Source organism: Scylla paramamosain, unplaced genomic scaffold (genome assembly GCF_035594125.1).
Source record: "Scylla paramamosain isolate STU-SP2022 unplaced genomic scaffold, ASM3559412v1 Contig105, whole genome shotgun sequence".
Lineage (NCBI taxonomy): Eukaryota > Metazoa > Arthropoda > Malacostraca > Decapoda > Portunidae > Scylla > Scylla paramamosain.
In genome coordinates, this window is record NW_026973770.1 from 50,001 (window position 1) to 62,179 (window position 12,179).

At 39.8% G+C, this 12,179-nt stretch overlaps 1 long non-coding RNA gene across 1 annotated transcript in view; it reads right to left on the minus strand.

Moving 5' to 3' along the window:
• LOC135099127 (uncharacterized) overlaps nucleotides 1-12,179 on the minus strand; it is a 38,693-nt gene extending 26,514 nt beyond the window's left edge. The window contains exons 1-2 of the long non-coding RNA XR_010267693.1: nucleotides 11,781-12,179; nucleotides 7,950-9,761 (exon numbers count right to left, since the gene is read on the minus strand). This is a non-coding gene — a long non-coding RNA (uncharacterized LOC135099127). The remainder of the gene's footprint in view (nucleotides 1-7,949; nucleotides 9,762-11,780) is intronic.

The following is a 12,179-nucleotide window of genomic DNA, read 5'->3' on the forward strand; positions in this document are numbered from 1 at the left end:
AAAAACAAACAAACAAACAAAGATTAGGAAACTTGAATTTTATTTGCTGCCTTTCCAACCGCCCTCCAGATCATAGACTGAAGGAGGTTAAAATCAATTAATTTGTTACTGGTCACTGTAGGAAGGAAGCCACACACACACACACACACACACACATACACACACACACACACACACACACACACACACACACACACACACACACACACACACACACACACACACACACACACACACAACAAACGACTTGCACCTCAGTAGGCCTTTTTTTTATGACGCCCATTTTGTTGTCCTTGGCCAGCAGCGCTCTTACAATACAAAGGAGAATGACTAAAAGGATACAGGGGATGAGGAATATTCCTTACGAGGCGAGATTGAAGCTGTTAAATTTACATTCTTTAGAGAGACGTAGGTTAAGAAGGGACCTGATAGAAGTCTTTAAGTGGTATAAGGGGTACAACAAGGGGGATGTAGGCAAAATTCTTAGGATCAGCAACCAGGATAGAACAAGAAATAATGGGTTTAAGGTTGAAAAATTTAGGTTTAGGAAAGAGATAGGAAGAAATTGGTTCTCAAATAGAGTGGTAGATGAGTGAAACGGACTCAATAATCATGTTGTTAGTGATAGGACACTGGGGAGCTTTAAGAGAAGATTAGACGGGTTTATATAGGATGGGGATGATAGGTGGAAATAGCTGGGACTGCCACGTGTAAGCCTGGCGGCTTCTTGCAGCTTCCCTAATTCATGTTCTTATGTTCTTATTAAAAAATACCATAAACGAGACACACACAAACACACACACACACACACAAACACACACACACACACACACACACACACACACACACACACACACACACACACACACACACACACACACACACAGAGACACACACACACACACAGACACACACACACACACACACAGAGAGAGAGAGAGAGAGAGAGAGAGAGAGAGAGAGAGAGAGAGAGAGAGAGAGAGAGAGAGAGAGAGAGAGAGAGAGAGAGAGAGAGAGAGAGAGAGGAAACGTGTGGAAATATGACCCTGGCAACATAATTACGAAGACTGGTAGTGTCCCAAAACCTTCTGGCCAAAAATAACATGGCGGTCTTGGTTTCTCTTTGTCTTTATATGACTTTCTCTCTCTCTCTCTCTCTCTCTCTCTCTCTCTCTCTCTCTCTCTCTCTCTCTCTCTCTCTCTCTCTCTCTCTCTCTCTCTCTCTCTCTCTCTACGCACTGTATCTAGGCTATTCGTATTCTGTTCTATTCCTGCTGTTTTTGTCCCTCTTTGCTCTGCCCTCTCCCTTGTTCTGCTTTCGTTTCGCGGATGTTTCTATTTTCATTCATATTTACGAGTAGGTTGCTTTCACTTTTCACCTTCCCTTTCTCCTTCCCTTGTGTTTCACCCTCCTCCATCCCATGTTCCCGTGTTTATTCATTCCTTGTGTTCCGGGAATTTATTGATATCCACTTTATACGGAAAAGAAAAAAAAAAAACTAAGGACAGTAGCAACAGTAGGTAGCATAATAATAATAATAATAATAATAATAATGTGACAATACCGGCACTTCATAATTCAGCAACAAATGCAATAGGGCGGAAGGAGAACAAGCACGAGGTAAAAGCTTGAAAGCCATGGTCTTCATACTAAGTTCAACACCTGCCACGAGCAACAGCCACCCCTTCATGCGTAACACTGAACAACCTGTATGGTGATCCGTAAGTGCAAGTATGTCTAGCTTCTTCTTATCACCGATTAGTTCTAATGATATTTCAATACTACAATGTTTACCTCTCTTGCCTAGATGTACACGGTCGGGAAGAGAGATAAAATAAAACAAGATCACAACAGGACAGAACATGAGAAATATATGTCCAATTCCTGTCTCCAGCTCAGAATAATAAAGTTGAATAAACATAGATGATGTGAATGTTAACAAATTCTACGATCACAACCTTCCTACCAGAGTGGGAAGGAGCAATAATAATCAGCCAATGCGCTAGTCTACTCACCTTTAACGCTTTGGGACAGTGCCATCGTTATTGATTGAAACACCCCGACCTTGAACCATTCAGACTTATTATTCATGGCGGAACCAGACATCGAATTGAGAGGGGCTATAATTCTGTGCGCTTAGTAGTCAAGATAAGAACCATCTTACGATCGTTGATTGATGACTTATTATTCATGGCGGACCAGACCTCGAGTCTACAGAAGTGTACACTTGGTCGTCACGATTGCTGACTGATGGATAATTTTCTCTCTCTCTCTCTCTCTCTCTCTCTCTCTCTCTCTCTCTCTCTCTCTCTCTCTCTCTCTCTCTCTCTCTCTCTTCTGGCCCGTTTATTCAAGCTTGTTCGATAATCTACACAGCGTACTTCCTCAGTACACTGTTGCTGTGTATTGTAGCGGCAGACGAATACTAGCACCACATCCTAGCAATGTTTTAATCAATATCGTTAACGAACCTAACTCGAACACCGCATTATTTTTATGTTTTGTTAATGCTTTACTGGCAGCAATCGTGAGCAGATTAGAGATGCACTAAGCAACTCAAAGTAACACTGTGTTGTAAGTTGCGGTGCATTGAAATATGCAAATCATACCGCATCTATTTCATGTTACAATGCTATGTGTACGACCAATGGAAACCGTATTCAAGCTTATCTTGGAATGACCCTTAGCTAACATTCAGTTACAAGTCAAGAAGCTGTCATCAATACAATGTTTTTGTGTGTACACAGTTTATGTTTGGAATATACAGGAAAACCAGTATTACCTTAGGCTTTAGATTACAACTAAGAAATATTTTCCCATCACGTTACAAAAACCGTTTTCGTTTATTTATTTTTGTCTATTAATATGTGGTATGATTTACTGAAACTGTTGTTTCACGTATGTGTAAAATAGTTAATAACCATTGTTCCTACATATGCATGCAAATGTATTAATGTATACAACCTATTCTGGCACTGTACTTTCGAATTCGCTTCACACTAAGCAAACTCACAGCACTCCGTGTGTGTGTGTGTGTGTGTGTGTGTGTGTGTGTGTGTATATATATATATATATATATATATATATATATATATATATATATATATATATATATATATATATATATATATATATATATATATATATATATATATATATATATATATATATATATATATATATATATATATATATATATATATATCCATCGCGCCGTAACAAAGGCACCATTTGTAAAGTTATGAATACTTACATCAATGTAAGACGAAAAAAAAACTTTCATTTATTTATTTATTTATTTTTTTTTAATTAATGCATCTTTTAAACCTGAGTCATGTATGCTAGAGGAAACGATTTCATTAAGAAAAAAAAAAATGCAAAAAGTAACATATGTTCGTGATATCGTTTTGTGGAGCTGTTCTTTCCAGGTTTCATCTACTTTTGAATAATTAAAGCCTCTGTGGCAGAGCTTCATCCATCTGACGTCATTACCTACATTTTTTTTTTTTTTTGGATCATGGCGCATCATTTCATCTCTTTGGCAGAGCCAACCTCTTAGTCTGAACGTAAAGAACCTGAGGCTCCGATGATCCTTTATTCGGGAGAAACATTTTTTTTCGCCACTTTCCTTTTGGACTACGCTCGCTGTAAGAAAATTAATGAAACCCAGTAATTTCTGTGGCACACCCGCTGGCCCGACACAAAACACTGGTGGTGGTTGAACAGTAATTCACCTGCGTGTTTCCGCCCAATGAAGAGCAGGTTAAGCTGTGAGAACTAAATCTTTGTGAGTGAATTGTTTGTATTCAGCACCCATGCACGCACATTTGTGACACACTCCAGTCTGAGCGTGCATGGAGGTGGTTACACTGAAGGCGTGGCTTGAGAAAGAAATTAAACGACACGCGTATCAGCTTAAAACCAAAAATTACTAAGAATCAACTTATGCGTGTACAGATTTATGTACGTTGGACAGCCAGCACTTGTATTCCTGTCCTCACTTAGCTATGTTGCCATGCATGCCAAGGGGAAGATTTTTTTTTTTTTCTTGACGAAATTCGTACTTTACAGGAGCAACTTCGTTCTTGGAGAGTTAAACAATGGATGCGCAACGTGGAGATCAAGTACGGTTATAAATACCGATGTGAAAATGGGAAGATACACAAGAAATAACAGTAAAAATGCGAAATTATCCTCAAATGACCGAATAAAGAATAGAAAACACACACACACACACACACACACACACACACACACACACACATTACTAGCAGCGATAAGCTTAAGCGTTTCTATAACAAAGTTACATATTCAGGTGCTTCTTCTTCTACCTTCGTCTATCCATCCTTCGTTCTTTCAACGTACAGTACATAGCCGGGTCTCTCCTTGTATATTTGATATCCTGTTCCTCAGAGTGTGGGTGCCCATAAGAAAAGTTTTCTTAAAACTCTTTTCCTCACATATACCTACGCAGCACACAGAAGAGAGAAACTGTGCATTCGTGTATTTCGTAGCAAACAATATTTTATCAAGGAAGGAACACCAAAGAGTCCTTTTATACGTTTACTCCATGTTCCAAGCCTACTCTGGGGCCGAGGCAGTGATGTTTATTAAGCAAAGTGGTTCAGTAAGTGTGTCTGGATGTACTTCATTCACCAGACGATCTACAAAGATAGATAGATTGATTGATCGATCAATCTTAATGCATCGTAAGAACGGGGTCATATGTATGACACCTTAAAGAGTAAAGGCCTTTACCCTAAGGATATTTGTAAACATGATGCATGCAAGGTAAGACATTGACAGATGAAAGCTTATTTCTCATGTCCACCATGTATAATGGGAAATCAACGAGATCCGTTTATAAACTCCCTCACCACCACACGCATTAGCAACTAATGCATGTTGATGATCCATTAGTATGTGTAGTTTTGATAACATATCCATAGAAATACTCCAGAGGCTGTTACTTGAATGAAATGCCATTGGCAATATGTATACAGAACGGCCATGAAGGGATATTAGTGGATAGAATTATTACTTTGTCAGAGGAAAGTCGCAGATATTAACTCCTTTTACAGGGACCTAAAATGTATGGGAGTGCCGTCGTCCAAGTTATCGATTCCTTCTTTTTGATGTTACCTACTTTGATGTTATTTATATTCAACCAGCCGAAAAAGGAAGGATCGAGAAGGAAATCGGTCGTCACATTCTTACTCTGAATCCCACTCAGATCCCTGATATCCGGTTCACATCTAACAATGGAGATAAAGATATCATTGATGATAATGATGATGATGATGATGATAATGATGATAATGATGAAAATGATGATAATGATGATAATGATGATGATGATGATGATGATGATGGTGATGATGAGTTTATTTACAATTTATAAATATAAAAAATAAACTTGAACATCAAGGACAGCAATAACAAGTCCCCCAAAAGTAATTTCCTTCCCCAATTTCATGCATTTCACCACTGGAACCATCAGGTAGGGGGACTCCAGCACTGTACACCATCCTATCTCTTTAGAGGAACCAGCTTAGAAGTATAAAGAAACTGAGACTCCGATTGATCATTAAGAATATATTTTTCCACTTTCCTTCTGGACTACACATGCAGTTAGAAAGTAAACTAATATCCTATCCAAGAAATTTATTTATTTATTTATTTATATATTTTTTGGTTTTAACTGTCAAGAAGGGAGAGTAATGTCTCTCACTGAATGTTAATCAGATATTACAAGAGAAAAAAAAGTCAAAGGAAAACATCGTAGCTGCTTTAACTAGTGAATCCCTAGAAAACAACTGTTCTTTAGCAACTCACAACATGTCCTGAGACCTATATATGACTAATTAAGAACTACGCAGGGTCCGAGCTACATGGATAATTAAAGACTATGCATCATCTGAGCTATGTATTACTGATGAGACAAATTATTGATGGAGAGAGAGAATGTCTGTTCCTTATGTGTAACTCACTGTCATCTTACAAGGAAAACGTGTTCGTTTTATCTGAGGAATAAATTCGTTGGTGTGAGGCAGAAATAGCCAGCCTTTGAGTTTTAACCGTCTGAGAAATTTTTGTCAAGGGATGGAAAGGTTCGATTAAACTTTACTTATCTGACCACCACTCTGCAGCCAAAGTTTGCAATGTCAATATTAACTTTTTGGTTGATCTTCTCTAAAGATATTCCAAAACTATATCGTTATAAGTTTTTTTTTTTTTTTTCTATTTTTGGTTCTGCAGGATTACGGAAAAACACAATCTGACGAAAAAAGGTACGTATAATAAACTACTGATGAATCCAGGGAGAGAGAGAGAGAGAGAGAGAGAGAGAGAGAGAGAGAGAGAGAGAGAGAGAGAGAGAGAGAGAGAGAGAGAGAGAGAGAGAGAGAGAGAGAGAGAGAGAGAGAGAGAGAGAGAGCGCGCTGATGGAAGACTGAGACATTCATCTCACATCAAAATGCCAGGAAGCAGTAACGAATGATATACTTTCAATTCATCATATTTAAAGATGCACCGTACCCTTTCAGGTGGGTCGTGACTGGCAACTGGAAACTTCTACTTTAACAATGTGCAGGGATATTTTGCGTTCAAGTATTCTACACCAAAACTTTACATATTTGACAGTGTGATACAATAATAGTTACATCTCGTAGAACTTGTACCCTGAAGCATTTCTGAATTTCTCACCCCTTGTCTCAATCTGTGGGAATTCATTCTCTCTCTCTCTCTCTCTCTCTCTCTCTCTCTCTCTCTCTCTCTCTCTCTCTCTCGCAAAATAAAAAAAATGGAGGTCGTTCGTCATCTTTTACGAGGATGATGGCGTAAATGTGAGCGATGAGCTGACAGCGAGAAGCGTTAACGATGCCAGTGTTGTTTTTGTTGATGTTTCCATAACCTTTTCAATTATTCCGTCGTTGTTGCTCTTGTTGCTGAGGTTGTAGTTTTTGTGAATGATTTTGATTTTTGTTTTTGTTGTTGTTTATATTGTTATTTTCCATGTTGAAATTAGTTATTCTTAGTGATGTTGCAGTTTTTTCCTTGTTATTTATAGTGTAGTAGTAGTAATAGTAGTTGTAGCACCAATTTCTAGTAGTAGCAGCAGCAGCAACAGCAATTTCTAATGAAGTAGTAGTAGTTAATTTCTAATGTAGTAGTACTAGTAGTAGTAGTAGCAATTTCTAGTAGTAGTAGTAGTAGCAGCAGCAATTTCTAATGAAGTAGTAGTAGTTTATTTCTAATGTAGTAGTAGTAGTAGTAGTTTATTTCTAGTGTAATAGTAGTAGTAGTAGTAGTAGTAATTTCTAATGTAGTAGTAGTTTATTTCTAGCGAGAAGTTACTGATCTCCCTGAGCATACATATAGAGGCGATCATGAAGAGGGAGCAGATATATTCTCCTTCACCCCCTCCTACATGAAAAACAGGATTAGATGAGTGGTTTAAGAAAATTCCCAGGCTTACTCACTGATCAGGATGCCATGAACTCTACGCTTTCCCTGAGGTGTATACATATATAGCTCGCTTTGGTCTAACACGTGATCTCCAAGACCGTGGTGGTGAACATTACACGCAGATATTGTTCTCTCGGTATCTTGCTCTCTTGCTTTAACGCCTTAGAATTTATTCAAGAAAAATAAATGGAAGCTGAGAGAAAGGAAATGGGGACAAGAAAAGCATGAGAAAAAAAAATCACGTAATTAAACGATATTTTTAGATAATTTATTCCAAAACAAGAGAGAGAGAGAGAGAGAGAGAGAGAGAGAGAGAGAGAGAGAGAGAGAGAGAGAGAGAGAGAGAGAGAGAGAGAGAGAGTGGTGAAAGTGTGGTGAAAAGAAAGAGAAAGGGGAAGGGAAAGACGACAGCCTAAACGAGCGGTGAGGAATACAGGAGAAAAAGAGGGGGGAAAAAAACCCTTTGGGACGCAAGGCTCACCAATAAAGTTGACGCAGCATCAACAGGGAAGGTGGTGGCGTGTGGTGAGGTGGCGAGGAGCTGGACGAGGACCATCACGACTGAAAAGCAAAAGGATGAAGAAGTAAAAGGAGACGACGATATGTGTAAGTTCATGCAGAAAAGGAAGCAGAAAACTCAGGGACAAGAAAAGGTGGAGGCTGACAAAGAGGACGTGGATAACAAGAGAAAATGTTAAGACTGCAACGACGCGCTCCCCGTCACCCACCACCATTCCCACCCTCCTAACACACACACACACACACACACACACACAACCACATTCCTTCACTAAATACTGTCCCCACCCCACCACACACAAGTCTTCTGTCCACTAGCCAGAACACACACACACACACACACACACACATTTCCTCTCACCACTGCAACGCACGCAAGCATACGACTCACAAACCGAGTCTCTTGAAACTAGAAGTGAAGCAGGAATAAAAGCGGAAGACGAGAATAACAAAGCGTTGAGGAAGGGAAAGATGAACAGGCAATCTGTAAAGGGGGAGAAAGCAACATTAACAAAGATTTACTGAATCTCTAAAGTTTGCCTCCAGTGACTTACGGTGAAATTAGGAACTTTTGTGTGTGCTTTCGAACACTCACCCACTTTTCAATTGGTCTTAAAATCATGGTTTCCAGGAAAATCTATGAAAAATGTATATAGTGCAAGAATTTAAAAATAGCAACAGAAATCAACGGACTGTTCCATTGCCTTAGAATACAAGATGAAAAAGACAACACAAGTGCAGAGGCAACCGAGAAATTGTGGCTGGATGGTTGAAGTGCATAAAAGAAGGGAACAAACGAATGAGGACAGCAGTTTACATGAGGAAAGAGAATGAAACACGAACAAGGAGCGAGAGAAGGATGAAGCGCATCAAGTGTTAACCAAACAAAACTTAATATCACGTAAAGTTTATAATCTCTTAAAATCCTGTTTCTTAAGAACCGCTGATAACACTAAACAATATATACACGAGCGAGCAAATGTGGCTATTGAATTTTAATACAACTTGCGATGAGAGCTGTAAAACTCATCCCCGACACACACACACACAAAATAAATAAATAAATAAAATAAAATAAATAATAATAATAATAATAAAATAAAAATAATATATGTAGATAAATAAATATGCAAATAATATATGTAGATAAATAAATATGCAAACTATTTAATAATAAAACAGCGAGGTCACAACCCCTCGGGTTACATCCCGTACCTACTTGCTGCTAGGTGAACAGGGACTACACATTAAGAGGCTCGCCCATTTGCCTCGTCGCTCCCGGGATTCGAACCCAGGCCTTCTTGGTTGTGAGCCGAGCGTGCTAACAACCACTACACTACGCGGCGTGTGTGTGTGTGTGTGTGTGTGTGTGTGATACAAGGAAGAATAGAAAAATACGAGAAAAATTAAGAAAATCCAAATAAAATGTGGAAGAGGAAAATACACACGTACAAACACACAAAATAAACAAAATAGAATAAGAAATAATAATGTGAATAAAAAGCACGAGAAGAAAAGAAAAGAGAAAACAGACGACAAAATATTGCAACGAAGGAAAAAAAAAGTCACCGTACAAGAGCGAGTAGCAGTACACTAGGCGGAAGAAGAGAAAGGGGAAGAACAGAAAACGGGAAGGAGAGGGATACTGCAGAAACCCGCTCGCCACGCCACACGTCGTCGTCGTCGTCGTCGTCGTCGCCGCCGCCGCCGCCGCCGCCGCCGCTCACCACAGCCACACGCACTGCCAACTTTCATGTCTCCTTGTTCCGGTTTCCTGTTACAAACCAAAGAAATTTGTGTAATCTATTGCTTAATTTTCTGTGTTAACAAGAACTATACCAAATGTTTGAATAAGGATCGCAAGAGTTGAAGCTCCTATTATTATATTTGGTAAACAGGTGGTATACGTATCACAACCATCTAAAAGCGTTCATTCGTTATTGTTGTTGTTCCGTAATCCTCGTCAATAACAAATAACTGACTGCCTAATTATTTCAAGGACTTGAAAACTTGCACTGAGGCAGCAATGGAGTAAATATACTAGCAGCTTTTGGAAGTGAAAAGAAATTACAAAGATCTGTATAATTTATCACACGCACGAGTAAGCGATAACAGAAAATTGAAAGGGAATCGACGAGAGGCAGACGCTGACAGAGAAAGAAAGACAGACAAGAGATAAAGATAAACAGAAAGGGGCGAGGCACAGACAGACAGACGGACAGACAGAGAAGGTGGCGGCGGATGAAAAAAAAAAAAAAGGAAGGCGCAAAGGTGGGGATCATAACAGAGGGTTAGTTAAAGAAAGAAAAGAGGGAAAGGGAAAGAGAAACATTCAGGGCAGAAGTTGGAAGCGCGAAGAGGATGATGAAAAACATATCAGCGAGACGTACGTCGCGTACATTGCCAGTATTCAAGGAACTTTTAACATTAACACGCATCACGTTAATTATAATATTTTAAACCATGAATCACCAGAAGGACGATTTACGATTAATTTCAAAATAGTTGGGAGGCAATTCTAGGAGGAAGGGAGGGAGGGAGGGAAACGAGGAGGGGGACGAGGAGGTGGAGGGACGAGGAGAGAAAGTAAGGAAGTAGAAGAGGAGGATGGGGATGGAGGCGTGGAGAAAAGGAAGTAACTAGTTAACGAGTAAAGGAGGAAACACATGAATCAGGGGGAAACGAGGGAACGAATGACCCTTGAAGAGCTTGTATCCTGTAATAATAATAATAATAATAATAATAATAATAATTATTAGTAGTAGTAGTAGTAGTAGTAGTAATACCAGCTAATACCACCAAATTACCATGAAAAGAAGCGATAATGAAGCCCAGTACATCTAACTTAGCCATCTAACATTCCCTTACTCCCCTCCCCAGCCTCTCCTCCTTCCACGATGCACAACTCTCCATCCACCAGTGAAAGAAATAAATCTCTGAAGAGGGAGGGAGGAAAGGAGAGAGAGAAGTGGTAGACAGGAGACAGCAAACGAACAAGAGAACGAAATTTATCATCTTGACGTTTAGAGCGGAGGGAGGGAGAAGGAAAACGGTGGAATGCTGCAAGAAACCAACTGACAGGCAAAGAAAGAACAGTGGAGGAGGAGGAAGGAGAGAGGAAAGCAGCAAGAAGTAACAGAGGCCAGCAGGGGGTAGAGTCTGAGGAAGGAGGCACGGGTGGAGGCAGGGAAGGTGGCAGGGGGCAGGATGGAAAGAAGATGAAGGGTAATAATTGTAAACCTATTGGAAAAATTATCAATGTTCACGTGATACTGGGAATACTACCAAATATTTTAAAATCTCACTACTGATGCAGGAACAAACTAACTTGAGAAGAGGCAAGAGGGAAGATAGAGAAGTATATAAAGGAGTGGGAGGGTGCAAAACGAGGAACGAGCGAAGGATGGAGGAAGAGAACAAGGAAGCAGTGAGGGAGGAGGAGAAAATGCCAACGAGTGGAGAAGCGAGGGAGAAAACAAGCAAACTGGTGATGATGGAGGGACGTAAAGAGTCTGAGTACCATTACCAACATTTTTAAAAATAAAATAGATATACGTGTATCTTGGAAATATGAAAACAAAACTTACCCCTAAAAAGCATGTAAACTACATAAAAACTGTTTAAGAACTACATCCAAATTGGAAATATGAAACAAAAACTTATCAAACTTATCTATAAACATCATGAAAACTAACACACACACACACACACACACACACACACACACACACACACGCACGCTTGCAACGAGATAAGCAAACTTCCACTGTTTAATACAAGGCTTGAAACTCACCTGAACAAGACGTTGCAATGACACCGGATCGACAGTGACAGTGTGGCGTGTGTGTGTCCTTGTTCGTGTGGAGAGAAGTGGTGGAGGACAAGATAAAAGATGAGAACGAGGAGAAAGAAAATTAAAATCGAGAAGCGTTGAAGCAGCAGAAAAAGGAAGAGCAGGGTGAGCCCCATCTGCAGATGTAAGGTGAGGAACACAAAGCCAGCGGAGAGGACGAGGATGATGATAACGATAACGATGGAAAGGCAACGAGGAGGAAGAGGGACACGAGGACAAGCGTTAAAAAAGACTAAAGGGGGAAAAGAAAGGAGGAGCAGGAGGACCAGCAGCCAAAGGAAGCTACACCACCGCTCCTCGCCACCACGACACACACACTGAAAAATGGGAAGTCCCCCA